At 42.4% G+C, this 27105-nt stretch overlaps 1 long non-coding RNA gene across 2 annotated transcripts; it reads right to left on the bottom strand.

The window, feature by feature from the left end:
- Positions 1-4884: 4884 nt before the first annotated feature.
- On the bottom strand, positions 4885-19484 carry LOC137072087 (uncharacterized). Of its 2 annotated transcripts, none has more exons than XR_010904617.1 (4): positions 19141-19484; positions 18865-18974; positions 17090-17159; positions 4885-4993 (listed from the first exon to the last, which is right to left on the bottom strand). It is a non-coding gene; the product is annotated as an uncharacterized lncRNA (long non-coding RNA). The 2 variants fall into 2 exon arrangements; XR_010904618.1 differs by having other exon boundaries at positions 18849-18974.
- Between the last annotated feature and the right edge of the window lie 7621 nt (positions 19485-27105).

Here is a 27105-nt window from a genome sequence, read left to right on the forward strand (position 1 = left end):
TCCTGTTTTCATTAGTATCTATAGCTCTCATGAACTTGTCCATGGCCTAATGTGGACTATTGTGCGCCATCTCTATTTTTGCCTTTTCCACCATGAGGCCTACTGCTGTTAGCTGTGGGGCTTTGTTTTCGTTAAAGGAAATATCTCTAAGCACAGTATCCCTAATCATTCTGCACTTTTCCTACTCTCCAACGGGTCCCCAAATCAAGAAGGCGATTTAAAGTTACCTTATGAAAGACCTACAGTACTGCTGACCAGCTCATCTGTATAACGGACACTCTTCAGGATTATGTTCAGCCACAACAACTACTAAACAAGTTTTTATGATGGTCAAGATGATCATCTTCAGCACTCTAATCCTATAGTATGCCCAATCTACAGGTAATACTAAGAATTATCATGTGTCTTAAGCGTCAGGTAAGCTACACTTCAATGAACTCCTTTAATCTTATATGGTATGTATCCTACCTTTAGTTCCGTGATTAATTATCTAAATGTTTGGCTAAGTCTTATATTTATTTTTCACAACGGCGCTCCTCTCTCTAAGGCGGGTTCAGACCCACACCTCTCGTCTGCCTGCAGTCCTAAAAGATGCAGTCTTTCCACCTCCCTCTATACCAGACATTTCTTTAGGATCGGGGCAGCCCCCACAGCTGCAGAACGTGGGATTTTTACTGCAGCCATCAAGTTCCCGGGCAGATGGTTCTCTTCTGCATTGGAGAATTATATACGACCTAAATGTCATTTAAGATGACCAAAATCATCCTCGAAGCTCAGCAAGCTCCAGTTATGGTTCAGGTAAATCCCTATGCTGCTACTGGTGGTGGTGGTGATATATATATATATATATATATATATATATATATATATATATATATATTATTAAAAAAAAAACAAAAAAAAAACACGTGTACGTGGTCTAGAAGACCCTGCAGCCTTGTCTCTGTGGTCTAACAGGCCGTGTGGCCCTGCGGCCTTGTCTCTGTGTGGCCCTGCGGCCTTGTCTATGTGTGGCCCTGCGGCCTTGTCTCTGTGGTCTAGCAGACCGTGTGGCCCTGCGGCCTTGTCTCTGTGGTCTATCAGGCTGTGTGGCCCTGCGGCTTTGTCTCCATGTGGCCCTGCGGCCTTGTCTCTGTGGTCTAGCAGACCGTGTGGCCCTGCGGCCTTGTCTCTGTGGTCTAGCAGACCGTGTGGCCCTGCGGCCTTGTCTCTGTGGTCTAGCAGACCGTGTGGCCCTGCGGCCTTGTCTCTGTGGTCTATCAGGCTGTGTGGCCCTGCGGCTTTGTCTCCATGTGGCCCTGCGGCCTTGTCTCTGTGGTCTAGCAGACCGTGTGGCCCTGCGGCCTTGTCTCCGTGTGGCCCTGCGGCCTTGTCTCTGTGACCTAACAGGCCGTGTGGCCCTGCGGCCTCGTCTCTGTGGTCTAGCAGACCGTGTGGCCCTGCGGCCTTGTCTCCGTTGGCCCTGCGGCCTTGTCTCTGTGGTCTAGCAGACCGTGTGGCCCTGCGGCCTTGTCTCCGTGTGGCCCTGCGGCCTTGTCTCTGTGGCCTAACAGGCCGTGTGGCCCTGCGGCCTTGTCTCTGTGTGGCCCTGCGGCCTTGTCTCTGTGGTCTAGCAGACCGTGTGGCCCTGCGGCCTTGTCTCTGTGGCCTAACAGGCCGTGTGGCCCTGCGGCCTAGTCTCCGTGTGGCCCTGCGGCCTAGTCTCCGTGTGGCCCTGCGGCCTCGTCTCCGTGGTCTAGCAGACCGTGTGGCCCTGCGGCCTTGTCTCTGTGGCCTAACAGGCCGTGTGGCCCTGTGGCCTAGTCTCCGTGTGGCCCTGCGGCCTAGTCTCCGTGTGGCCCTGCGCCCTAGTCTCCGTGTGGCCCTGCGGCCTCGTCTCCGTGTGGCCCTGCGGCCTAGTCTCCGTGTGGCCCTGCGGCCTTGTCTCTGTGGCCTAACAGGCCGTGTGGCCCTGCGGCCTAGTCTCCGTGTGGCCCTGCGGCCTAGTCTCCGTGTGGCCCTGCGGCCTAGTCTCCGTGTGGCCCTGCGGCCTCGTCTCCGTGTGGCCCTGCGGCCTAGTCTCCGTGTGGTCCTGCGGCCTCGTCTCCGTGTGGCCCTGCGGCCTCGTCTCCGTGTGGCCCTGCGGCCATGTCTCTGTGGTTTATACGTGTGCTTTAAAAAATTAAATAAAATAAATAAATATTATAATACTTTTGGAGGTATCAGCAAGGGCCAAAAACGTTTACAATTACGCAGCAGCAGATATTTATTGCTCATGTGTAGGGCCCATCTACAAAATATAATTTCAAGTTCTGTTTAACCATCAGCAGACGGCGTTCCATGTCCATGCCTCACATGTTAACTCTTGTTCTTCTTCTCTATAGGAACTCCAGGACACAAGACTGGTGGGTCTATTTTATTTACCGTTTTGGGGGATAGGCTCCGTCCGGGTGGAAGCATTCTTCCACCTCATTTTTGGGGGTCGGCTGCGCCTCTGCCTTCGTCTTCAGGCAGGATATGCAGAGTCCATACCCTCTGATTGCGAGCTACGGACGGGGCCTATGCCAAAGTACTTTATTGCTTGCTGGATTGTTAATAAATGGATTATTGTCACAGTATTTATTCTCCCGAGTCTCTCTGGCAGAAATGAAAGCTTTAGCAAAAGTTCTGCCAGGAAGACTTAATTGTTACGTCACTTCAACTTCTATCTATCCAATCACATTCTAATACTTGGGTATAAAAGATCGGTACTTACTCATGTTTGAGTTCGCAGATGCTGATGCCCCAATTCACCGCCATCCTCCCCACCACCTCCAAGTCAAATCCTTCCCTACTCCACCCCACCACCACCACCAGGATGGTCCCTTCCATACCTCACGGGGGGGTCGGCTGCGCCTCTGCCTTCATCTTCAGGCAGGATATGCAGAGTCCATACCCTCTGATTGCGAGCTACGGACGGGGCCTATGCCAAAGTACTTTATTGCTTGCTGGATTGTTAAAAAAATGGATTATTGTCACAGTATTTATTCTCCCGAGTCTCTCTGGCAGAACTGTATTAAGCATGGTGTTTATTAAATACATAATTTAAAATAAATAATACATAAAATGACCATGATTGGTTTAATTGAGACATGAACATTTAGTCATATTAATGACATTTAGGACAATAATTTGCTAGAATGTAACCACTGCATATAGATGCTGCCTAGATGCTCAGTCGAATACAGTAAATATGACAAATTACAGCGAAGGGAAGGTTGAAAGATGCATTTGAAGAGATTGTATCGGCTATATTGTTACAGACACTTCATACACACTGAGGTGATGCACCAGAGAAAGATCAACATGGACCCTGTACTACAAGCAAGATGAGCATGCACATTAGTACAATGAAGTGTCACAAGGTGTATTGGTTGTTTAAATAGATGTCTTCATTTATTGTTAACACTGTATTCTTGTTCTAATTAAATACATTGAGAAGCATGTTCTATATGAGCATTTGATAACTTTGGGGGTATATTCTCGTTCTGTTGTTAACTATGACTGAATTAAAGATTGAAAGTCGTTTAAAAGACAATATAAATGTGACACTTCACACTTGTCCATGATAAGTATACATCTGTGTGTGTTTTACTGCCCTGCCATCCCCAGGAGCCAAGTATAGTCCCCTAGAAGAGCATCAAAGTCTGATGATAGATTCAAAAAGAAAATTTGTATGACAACTAAAAATCCATCTATCTATCTATCTATCTATCTATCTATCTATCTATCTATCTATCTATCTATCTATCTATCTATCTATCTATCTATCTATCTATCTATCTATCTATCTATCTTCGGTCGGTCTGTCTGTCTGTCTGTCTGTCTGTCTATCTATCTATCTTTTAAAAGGTGATATAAAGGTTTTTTTTTTTTTTAATGCTCAAGTAAAATACCAAATTCAGCCTGCCTCTCAAATATCTCATAGAGGTTTACACAATGAACATGATTAGATATCCCTTTGCTCATTAAAGATAGTAATGTTTCCAATTTCTTTCTTACACGTTTTAAACTGCATTACCCATAAGCCTCTGTCACTATATCGATGGAACGCCATTGTCTTAGTTTGTAGTTCAGTGAAGTTACACTTAGGGTTAGGGTTAGGATCTTGGTAAAGAGGTAATTTCTCACAACATAGCAACACCGCATTGTTAACTGAATGCATTACTGACGTAATAATAACAACAAAACGTACTTTGCAACATTAACCTTTTTTTAATACGGGTTAAAAGATTGTCCAACCACAACCAGTCCTGTCGGTGCCGGAAAAAGTCAAAGCCAATGACAACTCAGTTGAGGAGATGCGTCACACTTCCTTGCCCATATATGGTATTTTATGACAGGTTCTTTCAGGGGCTTGTGATGAATAAACAGATTATCAGTTAAACATGTATTTGTCCCCATTAAATATAATACAACTAAAATGACAGATTGCATTTAGGGGATTGACCTGATGCAGCAATAGATTTGTTCATTATAGTGATTTTTTTCACCCCAAGCAAGGGCCTAATGGTTTCCATTGTAGGCTATACATTACCCAACTATTAATTAATGCACAACTTTTAAGTTCAAACATTCTGCAGTTGTATACTGTATGAAAAATAAAAATAAAAATAAAAAATAAAAAATGTCCTTTGTTTTACAAAAAACTACTAATCTAAAGATAAGACCTAAGATAAGTGCAGCTAATATTTAAATATAGTGCTTATGTAATATTTACAGTGTATTTATAGTGTATGTACAGTATACATTTAATCACTGTGTTTCCTGAAAACCTTTTGTAATTCTTAACTTTACTAGTTTAACTATAAGAATAAAAAAAAAGTTAAAAGTAAAAAAGTAAAAACAAAACAATGAATGCACACATTTTGTAGTCATTTCACAATGTTTATTGATATGTCAAACTGTTTAAAGACAAACATAAGTGCCCAGCACAGCATCCTCTGTCACCCAGGTACTTCTCCAGATTGTGCCACTATAAAGAAAAGAAGAAAAAAAGAAAAAACAAAAAAAGTTGCTTATAATTTGGGACTGTTCACTGTAGAGGAGAAATTAATACAAGTAGAGATGCTATAAGCAGAAGTTGGCAGAAAGGGTTTGTGTGTGTGTGTGTGTGTGTGTCTGTGTGTTGTTACGGCTGGCTCATATGCCGCAACATAAAAGAGGCAAACACTAAATGGTTGAAACAATAAACCAATTTATTGATAAAACAAGAAAACAGTTATTTAACAAACAAAAGAAAACCAACGTCTAGGGGGAGAAAGAAAACACGCGTGTGGTAACCAAAATATTTCTCTGACACATAAAATCAATAAAGAAGGTTCTATTAAGAAAATGACATAAACAGGAGAAACATGGCGAGAGAGAGCGAGAGCAACTCTTGAGCACCCAGACCTTATATCCCAAACGCCATAATAGAGGGTTGATTACTGATAGAATACACCTGTCGCCCAACTAACATCTGCACTGTCTAGCAGAGCCAGCAGGGGGCAACAGGCGGGCGTAACACCTCCCCCACAAAAAACATTCCTCTAGGAATGTCCAAAAAAAACCGTTCTCCACCCGTCGTCCTTCACTCCCCTTGGTTCCGGCTTCCTGGGCCCTAGGAAGCAGGATAGAAAGAGGAGAGAAAGGGAAAAAAAGGGGAGCAAACTACAAAATATACACTCACGCTCGAGATAAGGCATCAGCAATAACATTTTCACTACCCCGAATGTGTTTAATATCAAGGGGAAACGGTTGTAAAATGAGACTCCACCTCATTATCCTCTGATTATGATTTTTCATTCGGTGTAAAAACACTAAAGGATTATGGTCTGTATAGACCACAATTGGACTGGCAGAAGATCCCAAGTAAACTTCAAAATGTTGAATAGCCAGAACAAGGGCAAGTGCCTCCTTTTCCACAACAGAGTAAACTCGCTGATGGACGTTGAATTTTTTTGAAAAATAACAGACTGGATGTTCCACTCCATCTTCACCTTTCTGTAAAAGAACTGCTCCAGCTCCAGTATCGCTTGCATCTATAGCCAAGCAAAAGGATTTAGAGAAGTCTGGTGCAACAAGCACAGGAGCACTAGCCAACAGGGCCTTGGCGCCATCAAATGCCTGCTGTGGGGCTGTAGTCCACTCAAAAGGTATTTTAGTACTGATAAGATCAGTCAGGGGTGTCACAATGGATGCAAAATTGGGGTAAAACCCACGATAATACCCAGCCATTCCCAGAAACCTACGCAGTTCTCTACGATTTGTAGGCACTGGGAAAGCACAGATAGACTCAATCTTCGCATCAATTGGACAAACCTGTCCAATATTTGGTCTATGTGATCTGCCCAAGTTGAACTAAACAAGACCACATCATCCAAATAAGCCTCACAGCCAGATAAACCAGACAACACCCTGTTAACAAGGCGCTGGAAGGTGGCGGGAGCATTTCGAACCCCAAATGGCATGACACGGTATTGGAGGAAGTCATCAGGTGTCACAAATGCAGAAAGTTCCCTTGCCCTAGCAGTCAGTGGAACCTGCCAGTACCCTTTTAAAAGGTCAAATTTACTCACAAACGTCGCAGAGCTGACTCGGTCCACACAATCATCTATGCGAGGTAAAGGATAACAATCAGGCTTAGTAATGGAATTTAGCTTACGATAGTCTGTACAAAATCTGTATTCATCTGGATCCATCGGGCTTATTTACAAGAAGACAAGGGGAACTCCAAGCACTAAAACTGGCCTCAGCCAGGTTATTATTCAATAAGTAAGCAACCTCCTTTTTCAACATCTCCCGCTTCAGAGGATTTACCCTATAGGCATGCTGCTTAATTGGTAAAGCTGTACCCATATCAATGTCATGTTCAATAACTGTAGTGCAACTAGGCACATCAGAAAACAAGTTAGGAAAAGACTCTACTAACTGAAGAATATCATTTTTCTCAGACTGGGAAAGATGGGGTAGATAATGGACCAATTTTTCATACATCTCAGAATTATTCAACCGTCCTTCAATAATACCTTGAGAAGGAAAATTGACGCAGTCATCCCCAATGCAATTCAAGGAAGAACTCTTTGAAGGGGAAGTCCCTTTTCCACTCAAATATAATGACTCATCTGTTACAGTGGTTACTAACCCAACAGAAGATGTATGAGGAAAATAGGGCTTTAACAGATTTACATGGCAAACCTGTACTCCCTTACGTCGCTCTGGGGTTTTCAACAGATAATTCTGTCCAGAGAGGCATTTAAGGACAGGATATGGACCTGCAAAACGGGCTTGGAAAGGGTTATTTACAAGAGGCAGCAAAGCTAGAACTTGGTCTCCAACCTCAAATTTCCGAGAGACTGCTCGTTTATTGAACAACCTCTCCATCTTACTCTGCAACTTCCCCAGTTTTCTCTGAGCAATTGCCCGAGCTTCATACAGCCGATATCGGAAACCACTAACGTAATACAGCACATTTTGGGAAGGTTCCGTAGAGACCCAGTTATCAGCAAGAACTGCAATGGGACCAAGAACTTCATGGCCGAATACCAGATCGTTTGGACTAAATCCAGTACTCTCTTGAATAACCTCTCTAACACCCATAAGCAGCCAAGGCAGCCCCTCCTCCCAATCAGACCCAAGTTCAACACAATACGACCGCAACAAGGACTTCAGGGTCTAATGAAATCTTTCGAGGGCCCCTTGACTCTGAGGATGGTATGCGCTGGAAATATTATGGCTGATTTTTAATTGCTGCAAAGCCTTAGCAAATTGACGGCTCATAAAATTAGAGCCTTGATCAGACTGGATAATTCTGGGAATGCCAAATGTTGACATAAAGTCAGTTAAAGCTTTGAGGATAGATTTCGTAGTAATGGACCTGACAGGATATGCAGCTGGATATCGAGTAGATAAACACATAACTGTTAGTAAATACAGATCACCATTCTTTGATCTAGGTAAGGGACCTACACAATCAACGAGCAAATACTCAAATGGTTTTGACATTGCTGGAATAGGTTGAAGAGGAGCCACAGGAATTTTCTGGTTTGGCTTACCCGTGAGTTGGCACACATGACAAGTTCGAATAAACTTGGCCACATCCCTCTTTAAACCAGGCCAAAAGAATTTACGTTGCAATCGATCATAGGTTTTCCTCACCCCCATGTGTCCAGCCATTCCATCATGAGCTAAACAGATCACAGATTGTCTAAATTTAAGAGGAACTACCACTTGAACGTACGCTTTAGTGACTGGTTCTGTTTCACTGACCCACCGTCTAAGTAACAGACCCTCCTTTAAAAAGTAGCAGGAAGGTAACAGAGTCTCAATATCTCCTTCCATAGAAATCATTGAGAGCAAAGGTTTAAGAGTTACGTCAGTTAACTGTTCTTGAATCAAATGCTCTCGAGAGACATTCAGAATAGAGGGGAGAAGATTTTCTGATTTTCCCTTCTCCCAAGAGACAGACTCCTCAGAAGGGTAGTCAGATGAACCCCCAGTGATGTTATCTGTTAAAGTCATACCGAGTGGTTCATCTTCAACCGTTCCACCATCAACTTCAGTTGTTGGTAGAAGACCACTGGTATCAACATAATTGACAGAATGAACAGGTAAAGTTCTCTCCATAATTACCTCACTGTTAGGAGTGTCAGAAAGGTCACACAATCGGTCAGCTTTAAGTTGTTTTCCTCTGGCTCGAGTGACAGCACAGGAAGGAAACACATGGGGAAATTTCTGACCACATTCATCAGGAATCTCTGCAGACACAGGTGTGGAGACTACAACAGTATATGGTACAGGTTTAAATGTTCCCCAAACATTCCCTTGAGCAAGATCATTCCCCAGAATAAAAGCAACACCTGGCACTGGAAGAGATGATCGCACCCCAACAATCACATCACCAGTTATGAGATCAGAGGCAAGATGTACCTTATGTAAGGGAACTTTTAAGAAAGTCATTTCTATCCCCCTAATTAACACATCCTCCCCGGTTGCCGTCTGACCGGAGAGTGGAAGAATTCCTTCTAACAAGAAGGACTGAGCAGCTCCCGTGTCTCTTAGGATTTGCACAGAAACGTTCTCCTCTCGTCCTGGCAGAGACACAATACCAGTAGTAATAAATGGAGCATACTCTGTATAATGATCCCCAACTTCTACCGGAGTTGATATCGCCTTTTTATCCCTAGAATTTTGTTTGCTTACATGAATCCCCAGTGGTTCAAGCCCAACTAATCCAACTGGCTTTACTGACTTCTTTAAAGCATTACACTCAGAGATTTTATGTCCTACTTTGTGACAGTAAAAGCAGACCACCTTACCTTTCTTATCTGGTGAAACATTCTGACTCACAGGAGGCACACCTGGCACAGTGCCTGATGTAATCACTGGAGGTGTCCATCGATTGCGAAATGACTTTTTACCCTGATCACTTGATGCTCTATCAGGAAAAGAAACTCTGTGAGTCAGAATAAATTCATCAGCCAACACAGCCGCATTTGACAGAGTCAAGGCCCTTTGCTCATTCAAATAAGTAGACACAGATCCTGGCACACAGTTTTTAAATTCTTCTACCAGAATTAGCTCCCTCAACTGGTTAAAAGTTTCTACTCTCTTAGACTGACACCATCTTGTAAACATAATCTCTTTTTCTCTAGAAAATTCAACATAAGTTTGGTTTTCAAGTTTTTTTGTAGCCCCGAAATCGTTGGCGATATGCCTCGGGCACTAACTCATACGGTCTTAAAATAGCAGTTTTTACTTGTTTAAAATCTGCACTCTCTTCATCAGAAAGAGAAGCAAACACTTCCTGAGCCTTCCCTTTCAACACACACTGTAGAAGTAAAGTCCAAACTTCTTGCCATTTTAGAGAAGAAGCAACTCTTTCAAAATGAGCAAAATACTTATCTACGTCACGTTCACAGAATGGAGGCACCATCTTAATATTTCGACCAACATCAAAAGAAGGCCGCACAACCGGAATAGATTTAGAAGCTTCAGCTTTCTTAACTTCCAGTTCGAGCTCTAGCTTCCTCACCTCGTACTGCCTTTGTTCACGTTCACTCTCACGTGCATACTCTAATTTTCTCAACTCAACCTGAGCATGCTCACGATCCTGTTCAAGCTCCAATTGTTTTAACTGAAGTCGTCTTTCCCATTCCTTATCTTTTAATGCTTGAGTACCTTCAAACGATAGTCTCTCCGTCTCAAACTGTGTTTGTTTCTCTCTTGACATTACATCTCTCCCTACTCTTGGAGATAGTACCTTACCAAAAGTCTCATCTCCCATACCAAGAATTCCTTTGGCTATCAACTGGCTTTTAACAGCCCTTAACAAATCTTCTTTGGGCTTCTTGTCATTACTAGTCAAAACAATAGCATGACTCTCTGCAAGTTCTAAAAGTTGTTCTTTGGTGCACCTATCTAGAAACTTTTCAGAAAGCTCCACATTCAATTCCTCATTTGAAGTCATTTTGAACCAGCATAAACTTACGCAATTAAATTAGCTGATAAGTGTACCACAATAAATCCAAATAATCTCAATAAACCTCCTTTTAAAAAAAATTACCTAGTGCCAGAAAACAGCCTAGACTGAAATGATTATTCAATATCACCCATATTGAGATAACATTTCATACAGCCTAGCACAATAATCCACTAAACAACACTAGAAACATAAGATGAATGAATAAACTCAAAACCACATTTAGCTTTTATCATTCAACTTAATCTCCACAGGCCCCAAAGTCACTGTTTCAATAAACATTCTAGTGCTTTAATGTGGAAAAAACGATCCTGGTTTATAATAGGAATTTATACAACCCGCATTACCCGTGATGCAGTGTTAATTTACCATTAGTGAACAATCGGCCGTCCTCAATAGGCTACAAAGGCGATTTCCCGATTCACTAATTATCTATAACCTGCGGTTGTCCCTAACACAACAATTGTGTAAACAAAACCGAGTTTCGCATAATACCAACACGCAACAAGCAACATGCTCTCTTTATAAATTTTTTTTAACGATAAACAGGGAGAAAAATAGAGTACTCACCAGGATTTCCATTGGCCTTACATCTCCGATATACCTGCTTGTTGAAACTATCCTAACTAGTCTTCAAAGGACTGCCGGGCTCGAGGCGACTTTAAACGCTAAGCCTCGTAACAGCTGTACTCCAAATGAGCTCAGCTGCACGAGAAGCGTACCCCCACCCAGGATTTCCTTCCAAAACTCCAAACAAAATAAAAAGAAATCAACAAAACAACAAATAGTGTTCCGATGGAAGGACCGCTCATGCGCAGCCCAGCTGAAACACTCTAACTAACCGGAGTGCAAGCCAATCCTCAAGAAACCCTGAAGAGACAATACAAATACTCCCTCAAACAAACGCTCAAAATCCGGAACGAGACCCCATTTTTATATTACGGCTGGCTCATATGCCGCAACATAAAAGAGGCAAACACTAAATGGTTAAAACAATAAACCAATTTATTGATAAAACAAGAAAACAGTTATTTAACAAACAAAAGAAAACCAACGTCTAGGGGGAGAAAGAAAACACGCGTGTGGTAACCAAAATATTTCTCTGACACATAAAATCAATAAAGAAGGTTCTATTAAGAAAATGACATAAACAGGAGAAACATGGCGAGAGAGAGCGAGAGCAACTCTTCTTCTTCTTCTTCTTGTATTGTTTAATGGCGGTTGACAATCCAACTTATGGTGTATTACCGCCACCAACTGGACTGGAGTGTGAAGCATCAACAGGGACTTAAAAAAAAAAAAAAAAAAAAAAGGTAATTAAAGGTAATTAAATAAATAAATAATATTTATGCCATATATAAATTTTAAATTCTGCTATCCAATCCTGTTTCTTTGAGATAACTAAGTATTTCCCTCTGTATCCTTGATTCTCCTGAAGCACAACTTAATAGATTTGATATACTAAAATTTACTAATCCTATATCTTTCAATTTATTAATAAACTCTTCTCTTTCCCTGCTAAATAATACACAATGTAAAAGTACATGTTCAATAGTCTCTACTTCACTGCATGCGGTACACAATCCAGTTTGGTGTTTCCCTATTATAAACAATGAATGATTTAATCCAGAATGTCCTATTCGGAGTCGTGAAATGATGATATCTTCTTTCCTACTATTAAAACACTCTCTCCCTTTGCCAACTCGTTTTTGAATATTGTAAAGATGTCTGCCTTTTATTTCCCTGTCCCACTCTTCTTGCCACTTTTTATTCATGTATTCTTTAATTCTTCCTTTTATTTAAACCCTACTTAGTGGAATTTGTACTTCAATATTGTTATGTTGTAATGCCTGTTTTGCCAGTTTGTCAACTGTTTCATTCCCATGTACTCCCACATGTGCAGGTACCCATATGAACTTCAGGACTATACCCATTTCCTGTATTCTTAAAAAAATTATTAGAATCTCATATATTAATTCTGTTCTAGTTGTTGACTGCCCTGATATTAAACTATTTAATGCTGACATAGAGTCTGAACAAATAACTACCCTTATTGGCTTTACATCCTCCACCCATTGAATCGCCAATAGAATTGCTATCAACTCAGTTGTAAAAACAGATGCATAATTAGTTATTCTTTTCTGAATGTTGACCTGGAATCTCTGAATGTATACAGCTGCTGCTGTGTATCCTGTTATAGGATCCTTTGACCCATCTGTATATATATGGAGCATTGAGGAATATGCTTGTTCCAAATACTCTTTTACAACAACCTCCTTAGGTATGGATTTTTCATTCTTGAGTTTATATTGAAGACAAAAATCGACTTGAGGTGTAGGAAGCAACCAAGGAGGAATATCTGAAATAACAATAGATGGACTAACTGGAATTTCCTTAATACCTAAAGTCAAAGCATCTTTGTTTGCTGTCCAACCAAAACTAGTAATACTATTATTTCCATACTCCCAACACTCTTTTAATATTTCTTTGACTGGGTGTGTCTCTGAATGCCCTTTAATATTAATCCAATAATTCATTGATAATTTCAATTTACGTATATGTATGGGCATTTCTCCTACCTCAACCTGTAACGCTGCTATAGGAGATGTTCTAAAAGCCCCACAACAGATTCTTAATGATTGTGCCTGAATTGATTCAACTTTTTTAATAAGCGATTTTGATGCAGATCCATAAATAATACATCCATAATCGATTACTGACCTGATCAAGGCACAATATATTCTTTGTATCGACTTTCGACTAGCTCCCCATTCCATCCCTGATAAACATCTTAATACATTAATACCCTTTTTGCATTTTTCTAACAATTTCTGTACATGTGTATTAAAATTCAACCTAGAATCCATCCATATCCCTAAATATCTAATAACTTTAACTTGTTCCAGAACCTGATCATACAGCTTCACTTTTATTTCAGGGATATTATTTCTCTTCGCAAAGCAGACTAGTTGGGTTTTAGCAATTGATAATTTAAAACTCCATTTATTGGCCCATTTTTCCACGTCATTAACGGCTGTTTGAATGATTTGTGTTACATATGATACATTTCTCCCCCTCTTCCATATTGCTCCATCATCAGCATAAAGAGATCTTCCTATATCTAATTTGACATTTTGAAATACATCATTTATCATTATATTAAACAATATTGGACTGCACACACTTCCTTGTGGAGTACCATTATCTATTCGGTATATTCTAGAACATGATGTTCCAACCCTTACCTGGACTGTTCTATTCAGCAAAAAATCTTTTACCCAGTTAAACATTCTTCCTTTTATCCCTAATTGTTCTAACTTTATTAATAGCCCTTCCTTCCAAAGCATGTCATAAGCTTTTTCAATGTCAAAAAATATACCTATTACCACCTCCTTATTGACTTGAGCCTTTCTTATATCCATCTCTAAACATATGGCAGCATCTAAAGTACTGCGTCCTTTCCGAAATCCACTTTGATGAGGTGAAATAATTCCTTTCCTTTCTAATAAATAGCTCAATCTGAATACAATCATACGTTCCATTATTTTACACAAATTCGACGTTAACGCTATAGGTCTATAATTTGTAGCATTATGCTTGTTCTTAGCTGGCTTTAATATAGGAATAATAACCCCATGTTTCCATGATATAGGAAGTCTCCCTGTTCTCCAGACTTTATTAAAAAGACACAATATATAATTCAAAGACACATCGGATAAATTTTTTATCATCGTATAGCATCATATCTCATCCTTTCCTGGAGATGTTTGCTTAACTCCCCCAACTGCTCTCTTTAATTCATACAATGAAAATTCCACATCAAAATTATCATTGGATGTCTCTTTCTCCATCATAATATTTGGATGTTCCTTTATACTTTGCTCTCTATTTATTTCCATTTCTTCTGATATGTTATCATTACTGTGTACCTTAACAAACACCTCTGCTAACATTTCTGCCTTTTCTACATTAGTCACAGCTATTCTATCCTCATTATTCAAAACAGGTAGACCAAAGTTTCTTTTTAAACCCCCCATCTTTCTGATCATACCCCATACTTCACTGACATCTACTTTCTCCCCTATGGAATCACAATAACTTCTCCAGTAATTCTTTTTAGCAGCTCTTATAACCCTTCTCACATTGGCTTGTGTTTTTTTATATTGAATTAGGTCATCAAATTTATACTTCTTTCTAACCTTTTTAAAAGCCTTATTTCTAGCTTTAATTGCTTCACTACATAACTCGGTCCACCATGGAACTGACTTATTTCTTTTTATTCCTTTGCTTCTACCAATAATTTGTTCAGCTGTACTATACAGAATTTGACATAATTTCTCATTATGCATTTCTACACTGTCCAATTCCTCATTAAAAAACAACTTTTGTAACTTTACTTCACTAACATATTTAAATGCCTCCCAATTTGCTTTTTTAAATTTCCATCTACACATCTTATCCTCTATAATTTCACTAACCACCACTCCTATTTTACAACTAATAGCATAATGATCACTTCCTATTGTAGAGTCCTCCCAAACATCCCAATCGCACATCCCTGCTAAACATTCCGACACCAGTGTTAAATCTATATGTGAGCAAGTACCCCGAGTTACATCAATTCTTGTAGCTCTACCATCATTCATGCACACCAAACCCTTTAAATCCATCATTTCTTCTATTACTTTACCATTGTGATATGTATTACCACTTCCCCATAAAGTATTATATGCATTAAAATCCCCACACCATATTACTTTTTTAATCCCCATATTGATTATGTTTCCTAACACTTCAATACTTAACCTATTGCAAGGATTATAAAAATTAATTACTTTAACACTATGTTTCCTTAAAAATATTTCTACTGTAATGGATTCATATTCTTCATTTATTTCTAATATTCTATATGCAATTTCATTTTTAATAAATGTTGCCACCCCTCCACCATTACCTGCCTGTCTATCCCTTCTAATGCCTGTATATCCTTGCATCACAAAATCTAAATGAGGTTTCAGCCAGGTCTCTTGTATGCATATAACATGAGGTTTGCATTCCTTATCTTCTATTACCTTTTTAAACTCTTGCCCATTTGCGATTAAACTCCTTGCATTCCACTGTAAAACTAGTAAAACCATTAAGAGCCTCCACATGTTGCCTCTACTACTTGACCCTTGAGTTTTTCGTTTACTTGCTCCAGGGAGACATCTCCAAACTGTAGATGCTTTTCAGCTGCCTTAATTATGATTTTTATCCTCTCCGTTCTGCTTTCGGTTTGTGCAGCACAATTTATTACCTCAGCTAAAAATGTAATGAATTCAACTTTTCCAACTTTGAGAAATTCCTCATTTATTCTAGGTTGCGATACTGATATATTTTCCTGATTCATTGGAGCTGTTTTCTCATTTACTTGACCCACTTTTGTCTGTTTCACTTTTTTAATTGCCTCAGCATATGATATTCCCTCTTGCATCCTGACATTCTGAATTTTTACAGCGTTCTTATGTACCTCACATCCCCCAAAGCCAGCACTGTGTTCGCCTCCACAGTTGCAGCATTTTAGCTGTGTCCCTTGTTCACATTTTCCATATTCATGGTTACCACTACATCTAGCACATCGTTGATTTCCCTTACAGACTGCAGCTACATGCCCATATTTTTGACATTTAAAACATCTGATTGGAGGAGGTACATATGCTCTTACCACATAACTGACATATCCAATGTACACTCTCTCTGGCATTCTTTCCTCATCAAATTGAATCATTAGTGAAAGACTATCTACTTTCTCTTTGTTTCGTACACATTTGAGTCTTTTCACTTCAAGCACCTTGGCCCCTGATATGTTGCTCTTTACTGTTTCATTGGAAACCTCAATTGGTATTCCAGAGATCACTCCCCTTAACCAAGCTCTCTTACTCGGTATTGTACAACTCACTGATTGTCCACATATTGATTTTATGCCCTGGGCAGCTTTCTGTTGTTTTTCATTTTTACAGAAAATTAGAAGATTTCCGTTTCTCAAATTCTTGGCACTCTCTATATTGCCTATTGCTTTCTTAAGTGCCTTGGTTAATTTAACCGGATTGATTACATTGCTCTCTGCAAACTTCATCATTACCTTCAAATCCTCCTTGCTTGTACATGCCTGCATCCTTTCTTTTCCTTTTCCACTATCAGTTCCTGATTCGTTTCTAGAGATTTTCTTTCTCTTACGGTTGGCAATTTTACTCCAATCCATTACTTCTGTACTCCTACCACTAGATTCTCCCTCCATCTCCAGATCACTTCCGGTACTACCGTCACTTCCCTCCATCAATGCTCCAGTCACAGTCCAGTGTTGCCACCCGCCTACTCACCACTCACACTCAACTCTCCAGAGCAGCGCGAGAGCAACTCTTGAGCACCCAGACCTTATATCCCAAACGCCATAATAGAGGGTTGATTACTGATAGAATACACCTGTCGCCCAACTAACATCTGCACTGTCTAGCAGAGCCAGCAGGGGGCAACAGGCGGGCGTAACAGTGTGTGCGCGTGCGCGAGTGAGTGAGTGAGTGAGTGAGCGAGTGAGTGTGTGTGTTTATGAGCGAGCGAGTGAGTGATTACTGTTAGCAAAGGGGCCATTGGGTTTGATAATGCAGAGAGCTGATAGAGAATGAACAATCCATGAGAAAACCTGCAAGACATGATGAAAGATAATTTTATTAAAATAAATGAGATGAAACAATAAAAACATTGACAATCAATCAGAATCCTGACTTTATAAAGCTTTATCACTTAAAATTGCAGACATTTTCTAATATCCCTATTGCGGTTGTATGAAGTATGTAGACTGGATAAACCCAGCCCGATCTGCCAGCGATTTGATTTCACCCTGCAGCTCAGTCTGGAAACCTGCACATTCCTTTCTACTGCTTTTGTTACACACTTTTGCGGGAACCAATCACAGACTGGCTTATCCACCAGGTGGGCTATTGGTGGATTTAACACGATGACGGATAGAGAAGCGATAGGTCGATGCTTATTGCTCACGCCTCTTGTGGTCTGATTGTTTGATGGACTATCAATTGCAAACAAAGTCATTTGAATTATGCCCATTGATCATGCCTCTTGTGCAGTAGAAAATTCTGAGCAGACTCCCCAGACCAATGTTCAATCTTAAATTGAGCTTGTTCTGGTGATAGCGAGACAATGAATCATGGCCTTTTTCACACAGAAATCGTGTTTGCTTTGAAAAACGCGAGTCGCGGGCAGTGGAATGGGAAAATAACCCGCAAGGTCTCGAGATGAGAAGTTGAACTGATTTTAACTTGAGCCCCGACTTTTTATAATGTTATGTCATGCACGAGATATTGCAAAAGACGTAAGGTGTAGTGCGTATTTACATATATAAACAATCTGTGTGAACTACTACTACGTTGACATGACACTTTTTACAGGGTTCCTCAAACTCTGTCCTGGAGGGCCACTGTCCTGCAGAGTTTAGCTCCAGCCCTGATCAAACACACCTGAGCAAGCTAGATTCAGGATCACTAGAAAATCACAGGAAGGTGTGTTTGATTAGGGTTGGAGCTAAACTCTGCAGGACAGTGGCCCTCCAGGACCGAGTTTGACTAACCGTGCTTTATTAGATTCTTACTGATGGAGCAGTGTGATATGTAAAGTTTAAGGCCCGGTCCACACGGAGACGCGTTTAGCTGTATACGTATACATTTTGTACTGTATCAGCGTTTCGTCCACACAGATCCGGCGTTTTAGAAGCATGAATCCGATATTTTTCGAAACCGGGTCCCAAAGTGGGTAAATCTGAAAACGATCATCTTCCGTCTTCGTGTGTACAGCAAATCCGTATATTTTCTGAAACGGTGATGTCATCACACTACATCCAGCACAGTGAAGAGTTAAAGGGATACAACTACGGGCACTGGGCATGCGCACATCAACATCGCGTCATTTAATTAACGTATCTGCATTATTGTAAGGGTATGTTTTGGGTTGGGGTAGGTGTAGGCATTAATAAAACACATCTGTTAAGTTGCAAATGTATTTATTATTTTATTGTGAGATTTTGCCTCACCTCCGACCACTGCTATACCCCTTCTAGCCACAACTCTTCTTCTCCGTTTTTAGTGTATTTCTGTGGCAGAATTACAGCGCCACACACTGGCCTGGCATGCAAACTACATCGTTTTTAGTCCGTTTTCTTAATCTCGTGTGGACGCAGATATTTCTTGAAACGAGGGGAAAAAAGATCGGATTAGGAAAGCGCTGGCTTCGTGTGGACAGGGCCTAAGAAACCTCCAATTCTGTGCGAAATGTAAATGCAGTGATGTTCAATCAAGGGTTACGACAAAAACAGACATACCACTGGAAATATTTACCGTTGCAGCTTTTTCTTCTTTTCTTTTCGTCTTCTCCATAAACCGCCAAATTCATCCCACTCCATGAACAAGACAGGTTAAACAAGCCCTTGACATCACTTCCTTTTCAGCTGAAACAAAGAGAAATATATGCATGTTGAGGCAGTGTTAAAAATGATCTGTGACCAATATATATAAGAGGAAGGACTTTAAGGAAAGTTAATAACACATAACATAATAAAGATACATTCCTTAATACAAAACAAATCTGTTAAAGCTAAATGTGTTCACCTTTACCTGTGAAGGGCTGAACCTTTAAAGGACTTGTTCAGCCTCCATTGCAGCTTCTTCAAGATCAGCATTGGGAGCTTTGAGTTCAAGTTCCCTGTTAATACTAGCAGCTTTCTGACATAACTGGTCAAAATTAGATTTTGAGTTTTGCCAAGAATGTGTAGAAAATATGAAAATAACAAAAATATGCCAAGATATGTGTAGATGATTTACAAAATACAGTTCAGAAAAAAAGCTGACAGACAGACAGTTAGTGAGCTTTTGCAAGAAATGGCTTCTTAAAATAACTGTTGGATTTAAGGTTGTTGTGGGAGATGGAGATGGAGGAGCAGGTGATCTGAAGAAACTGCAAGACAGAAAAATATTAACAATAACATAAATATTGAATAACAAAAAAGCATTAAAGGCATGGCAAGTGTTGTAGTCATTGTTTTGAAACTATGGTAAGGTTTTGTGTAACTATGCTTTTTTACTACAGCTACCACAGAAAAAAACTATGGTTACTGCTTTAAAAGCATCGTAAGTGTCGTGGTTACAGTGCTTTAATGACAAATACCACAGTAAAACTCTGGTTATTGTGGTAAAAACGATGGTATATGTTTTGGTTACTGTTTAACTACAAACACCACAGCAAAACTATGATTACTGAGGTAAAACCATGGTAAGATCCATGGTTACTGTGCTTTAGCTACACGTACCACAGTAAAACTACATTTACTGTAGTGAAACCATGGTAAGTGTTGTAGTCATAGTGCTTAAATACAAATAGTACACAGTAAAAACAGTTACTGTGTCAAAATCATGGTATGGTACCATGTTTTAACTACAAATACTACAGTAAAACTATGGATACTGAGGTAAAACAATAGTAAGTGTTGTGTTATGCTTTTCAATTAGTACACAGTGAAACCACCCTTGTGAAAAAAAGTGCACTTTAGTGTACTTTTATAAAGTGTACTTATTACACAGATAATATACTTATACCAAATACACTTAATTGTGCAATTAAATGCAATGTTTTCGGTGTACTTAACACACATTATATGTAATTGATTTCAAATTTTTCACATATTAAGTTGAAATAAAATACAATAAGTTGCAATTAAGAGTGATTTTTTTGGAACAACTTAAGTGGTACTTAAATACAACTTTATATGTACTTTCATAATCGCTTCTAGTGTATTAAAATTGTAATTAAAGTGCACTGCTCAATGTACTGACAAGCAATTAATGTGAACTAAAACATACTTTAATGTCAGCTAAATATACACTTAAGTGTGAATTAAATGCAATGTTTTCGGTGTACTTAACACACATTATATGTAATTGATTTCAAATTTATCACATATTAAGTTGAAATAAAATACAATAAGTTGCAATTAAGAGTGATTTTTTGGAACAACTTAAGTGGTACTAAAATACAACTTTATATGTACTTTCATAATCACTTCTAGTGTATTAAAATTGTAATCAAAGTGCACTGCTCAATGTACTGACAAGCAATTAATGTGAACTAAAACATACTTTAATGTCAGCTAAATATACACTTAAGTGTGAATTAAATGCAATGTTTTCGGTGTACTTAACACACATTATATGTAATTGATTTCAAATTTATCACATATTAAGTTGAAATAAAATACTATAAGTTGCAATTAAGAGTGATTTTTTGGAACAACTTAAGTGGTACTTAAATACAACTTTATATGTACTTTCATAATCGCTTCTAGTGTATTAAAATTGTAATTAAAGTGCACTGCTCAATGTACTGACATCCATTCTACTGTCTTAAAAACAAGCAATTAATATGAACTAAATATACCTTAACGTAATTTACATGTACACTCTAATATAATGAAATACATTCATAATTACATTTTTCAAATAATACAGCTGCAATTTCGTATAATAAACACATCCAAATTTAAATCCTCTACATTTATTGACAAAACAATCTGTAAAACAAATATACATTAAAAACTTTTTTTTGATGCCCAAGAAAAACCCAAAAAACTATTTACACAAACACAAGAACATATGTATTCTGTCAATTTTATCATTAAATTCAAGTGATGCCATATTGATGCTCTTTAATGTGACATGACAGATCACTGTAAAGACACATCAGTTCAAGCAGCAACGCGGCACGAGTGAATGTGATCACCTTGTCATAGTCAAAGAATTAACATGAATTAACATCAGAAGGTATGTTAAGGATACTGTGGCAAGGGGGGCGTGGTTCAGCGAGGTCTGCAGCGGGAGAGAGAGCCGCGGGACAAGCGGTAAGTGAGTGGGTTGGAAGCAGATTAATAACACCTGTCTCTCGTTCTAGTAATGAGCGCGGAGAGGGTATAAAACATCGGTGGAACCGGAGATCGAGGAGAGAGAGAGATCGGACGGTTGATGCCAAACCCCCACAGAGACTGAGTAACCGGAAGCCGGAAGTGCCGACCCGGAAGTGATCGTGTGATCGTGTTTATGTGAATCCACACCTGTGTGTTTATGAGTTATAGACAGTAGCGTACCGTGGGGTTTCAGTCAGGGCCTTCACTAACGATCAACACGCCCCACGCCATAACAACACGCACACACAAACACACACACACTCACACACATACACGCGATCAACAAGCCCCACGCCGTCGCCATAACAACACACACACACGTTTGGTTTTGTGACATATGGGGACATTCCATAGGCGCAATGGTCTTTCTACCGTACAAACCGTATTTTCTATCCCCCTACACTGCCCCTGCCCCTAAACCTACCCATCACAGGAAACATTATGCATTTTTACTTTCTAAAAAAAACCTCATCCTGTATGATTTATAAGCATTTTGAAAAGTGACATGGCCAATGTCCTCATATTTCACCCTCTCCTGTGTGTCATAATACACACACACACACACACACGCAAAATACAATAATGCACTGTACGCAATACTACTACGAACTTTGCTTTCATAGTGTTCGTTGGGAAGGGGGCAAGCAAAAAGTACACGCTAGACAAAAAGGCAATTTGACTATTTATTGATGATACTGCACTCACGTGTCACCGTTAAGGCAAATGGTGAAAAGAATCAAAATCAGCTGGCACAAATACTCTTAAACAAACAAAAATACGGACGAAGAGAACATCCAAAGAAACAGAAAAAACACTGCTTGTTAGCTAACATTGCCGGCTTGACATCATTCGCACGCAGCCCGTCATCCGCGGCGGCCATAGTTTATTTCACACAGAATTCTCACAACCCGCGAAAAGTTCAGACGGCTGATGACATCAGCAGGGGGTAGCACACCGACACATCGCTGGGCCTCTGGGCCGTTCTATCACTACACATCAAATTTTGATTGGCTAATGACCCACGTCAGTCAAAGCTATGGTCCAATGGAAAATAGCAGCTTCAATGGAAGGCAAGCTATTCTACTAGTGCTGGTCCTCGGGGCTGTGATGCGTTTAGATGATGACATATGGAAAATACACCAAAAATAAATACATTCTTTCTGGAAATATAATCGTAACTATATATATATATATATATATATATATATATATATATATATATATATATATATATATATATATAATGATTTTGACAGGGCCAGCAGAGAAGGCCCTGCTGGCCCTGACGGCCCACCACTGGTTATAGAGAAAATAAAGAGACAAGCATCAACCGTCCAGCCGACCCCCGTGTCCTCTTCCTTCCTCATTATATCGAACTTTGTTACAGTGGTGCCGAAACCCGGGAAGGAAGTAGGACCGCGCCGCCGCCATGACTACACCAACGCCCTCCGCCTCGCCGTTTGCGGACATCATCACCTCTCTCGCGGCCCTCCACCAGGAACAACACCAGTCCATGCTGGACCTGCGGGCGGACCAGGAGCGCCGATTCGAGGCCATCGTCCGCGGCCAGCAAGAGGACCGCGAGAGGTTCCGGAGCTGGGTAGACCGGGAGGTTCGCACCGAAGCCGCCGGGCTCGCCAGCGCACCGGTCCACGTGCCCCTACACAAGATGGGGCCACAGGACGATCCCGAGGCCTTCATCGACCTTTTCCAGAAAGCAGCGGAGGCCTGCGGGTGGCCCCGGGCACAGTGGCCGGTGCGCCTCATACCACTGCTCACTGGAGAAGCCCAGGCGGCCGCCCAACAACTGCCGGTGGCGAACCTCCTGGATTATGAAGACCTGAAGAGGGCCATCATCCAGCGGGTCGGTCGGACCCCCGAGCAGCATCGTCAGCGGTTCCGCTCGCTGGAGTGGGGTGAGGCCGGCCGACCCTTCGCGATGGCCCAACAGCTCCGGGACGTGTGCCGCAAATGGCTATTGGCCGGTGGAAGCGACGTGGACCACATCGTCGATCTGGTGGTACTGGAGCAGTTTATCGCTCGGCTACCCAAGAAGACCGCCGAGTGGGTCCAGTGCCACCGGCCCACGTCGCTGACGACGGCCATCAACCTGGCGGAGGACCATCTGGTGGCGTGCCCGGGGGTCGGCGAGCCCCTACTAACCTCTCCCTCTCTCTCTCTCCCCCCTCTGTCTCTCCTTCTCGCCCTGTCCCTCTCCCTAGGTCCCGCCCTCCAGGGCCCCCTCGCATTCCCCCCAGAGGCCGGGGTGGAATGGGCCCAGGGCAGTACGGGAGTTCGAGGGCCCCGCCCAGGGGGGCGGGGCTGCTGGGGTCGGGCGGGGATAACGGTTCCGGTTCCACCCCCCCTCCGTGCTCATATTCCAACCCACTCCCCGCCGCAGGGGCGGCGGGCAGGCCTGGGCTGGCCTGCTGGCGGTGCGGCGACCCGGACCATTTTGTGGACCGATGTCCGATGATGGACATCGGGACAATGATCCGGGTCCCGGACTTCCAGCGGACCACCCCTGATCAAGCAGGAGAGTACCAAATTCCTGTGAGTATCAAGGGGGGTACATATCAGGCCTTGGTGGATTCAGGATGTAACCAAACCTCGATCCATCAAAGCCTGATGCAGCCTGGGGCATTGGATACAAGCCGCATGGTTAAGGTGCGGTGTGTGCACGTGGATGTGGTGGAATATCCGGTTGTCCCAGTCACGATACAGTTTAGGGGAGAAAATCATAGTGTTGAGGTGGCGGTTAGTCCCCACCTCCGGCATCCGCTAATTCTGGGGACGAATTGGCCCGCCTTTCCGGCGTTATTGGGGTCGTTATGCGCGGATGCCGCTTGGGAGAACAAGGCTAGGAACGGGGCGGTGCGTGTGCAGGTTGGCGAGACTGATACGGGGCCCTCGGGAACTGCTTCAGAGGAACCGAGCGGGGTCGAGAGACTGATTCTCTCGGACCGCGATGACTTCCCTCTGGAGCAGTCTCAAGACGAGACCCTAAAACATGCTTTCCAGCAGGTCTGCACTATCGACGGTCAGTCCCTTCAACCCGCATTGCCCGTCACGTATCCTTATTTTGCCATAATTAAGGACAGGTTGTATCGAGTGACCCAAGACGCTCAGACAAAAGTGGATACAACCCAGTTGTTAGTACCAAAGAGCCGCCGGGAAATGCTTTTCCAGGCGGCTCACTCTAACCCAATGGCGGGCCACCTGGGACAGGCGGCCACGCTGAATCGTTTAATGACCCGATTTTTTTGGCCAGGCATTCACGACAATGTGCGCAGGTGGTGCGCGTCTTGTCCTGAATGTCAGTTGGTGAATCCACTGGCCGCCCCAAAAGCGCCATTGCGCCCCCTTCCATTAATGCAGGTCCCCTTCGAGAGAATTGCGATGGACCTCATCGGGCCATTAGAACGATCCGCACGCGGACATCGTTTTGCGCTAGTTATCGTGGACTACGCAACACGATATCCGGAAGCAGTGGCTCTCCGCAACATCTCGGCGAAGAGTGTTGCGGACGCACTGTTTCGTTTAATCTCCCGAGTGGGGATTCCGAAAGAAATCCTCACTGATCAAGGCACGGCGTTTATGTCACGCACGTTAAGCGAATTATACGGATTATTGGGCATCAAATCTATTCGGACAAGCGTCTATCACCCACAAACAGACGGCTTGGTCGAACGATTTAATCGCACTCTTAAATCCATGATCCGTAAATTCGTACAGGAAGACGCCAAAAATTGGGATCGGTGGTTAGAACCCCTCTTATTCGCTGTGCGAGAGGTCCCGCAAGCCTCCACGGGGTTTTCCCCCTTCGAGCTTCTCTACGGACGGCAGCCCCGGGGGGTGCTGGACGTCCTACGAGAAACTTGGGAGGAGGGGCCTTCTTTGGCCAAGAACGAAATTCAATATGTGCTGGACTTGCGAACAAAACTCCACACCTTGGGGCGGCTATCTAGGGAGAATTTGTTGCAAGCCCAGGACCGTCAAAGCCGGTCATATAACAGGGGTACAAGACTACGCAAATTTACACCGGGAGAGAAAGTGCTCGTATTACTCCCTACATCGAGCTCTAAATTAATGTCGAAGTGGCAGGGGCCGTTTGAGGTCGCACGACAGGTTGGAGACCTCGATTATGAAGTGATACGGTCCGATAGGAACGGGGCACGTCAAATATACCACCTCAATCTCCTTAAGAAATGGAATGAGGTGGAATCAGTGTTGTTGGCGACGGTGATCGGGGGAGAGGATGATCTCGGGCCAGAGGCGAGCATCAAAGCACAATCGGTCGCGCTGGCCCCTGGGGGAGATCACCTCTCACTGTCCCAAATCACTGATCTCTCTAAAGATCTCTCGAGACCGAGCCGGGCGTGGTAGTTCGCAGCCGGCCGTATCGCTTACCTGAACACAAGAAAAAAGTAGTTCAGGAAGAATTAGGGGCAATGCTCGATATGGGAGTAATAGAGGAGTCCAACAGTGACTGGGCGAGCCCGATCGTTTTGGTTCCTAAAACTGACGGCTCGGTCAGGTTCTGTGTGGACTACCGCAAGGTGAACGCAGTGTCGAAATTCGACGCGTATCCAATGCCGCGGGTTGACGAGTTGCTTGATCGGCTGGGCACGGCTCGATTTTATTCGACATTGGACTTAACGAAGGGCTATTGGCAGATCCCCTTGTCTCCATTGTCCAAAGAAAAGACAGCCTTCACCACGCCGTTCGGATTGCACCAATTCGTCACGCTTCCCTTCGGCTTGTTCGGGGCACCCGCTACCTTTCAGCGCCTCATGGACAGGATTTTGCGTCCCCATGCCGCATATGCTGCTGCCTACCTGGACGATATCGTGATTTACAGTCACGATTGGCAGCGGCATATGCAGCATGTCCGGGCGGTCTTGAGGTCATTGAGGGGAGCGGGGCTCACGGCCAATCCAAAGAAGTGTGCAATTGGGCGGGTGGAGGTAAGGTATCTGGGCTTCCACTTGGGTCATGGGCAGGTGCGTCCCCAAATTGATAAGACCGCCGCAATTGCAACCTGTCCGAGACCCAAGACCAAAAAGGAGGTAAGGCAGTTCTTGGGGCTGGCGGGATATTATAGACGGTTTATACCAAATTATTCGGACCTCACCAGCCCTCTGACTGACCTTACTAAAAAGGGGCTACCAGATACGGTCCAATGGACGGAGCCGTGCCAGCAGGCCTTCACCCGAGTTAAGGCTGCTCTATGTGGCGGGCCGCTTTTACACTCCCCTGACTTTTCTCTCCCTTTTCTGTTGCAGACTGACGCGTCGGACAGGGGGCTGGGCGCAGTCCTGGCCCAGGAGGTGGAGGGGGGAGAGCGGCCGGTGCTGTACATTAGCCGTAAGCTCTCGAAGAGAGAGGCTAAGTACAGCACCATCGAAAAGGAGTGCCTTGCCATCAGGTGGGCCGTTCTCACCCTCCGCTACTACCTTCTGGGGCGGGAGTTCACCCTCTGTTCATTCATTTCATTTCATTTCATTTCATTTATTTATTAATAAAGCACAAATAAACACAACAAAAGTTGACCACTGTGCTGTACAAAGAACAGTAATAAAAATAAGAATAATAAATAATAATATAAACACAACAATAAAAGAGA

Source organism: Pseudorasbora parva, chromosome 3, assembly GCF_024679245.1.
Source record: "Pseudorasbora parva isolate DD20220531a chromosome 3, ASM2467924v1, whole genome shotgun sequence".
In the NCBI taxonomy this organism is placed as follows: Eukaryota; Metazoa; Chordata; class Actinopteri; order Cypriniformes; family Gobionidae; genus Pseudorasbora; species Pseudorasbora parva.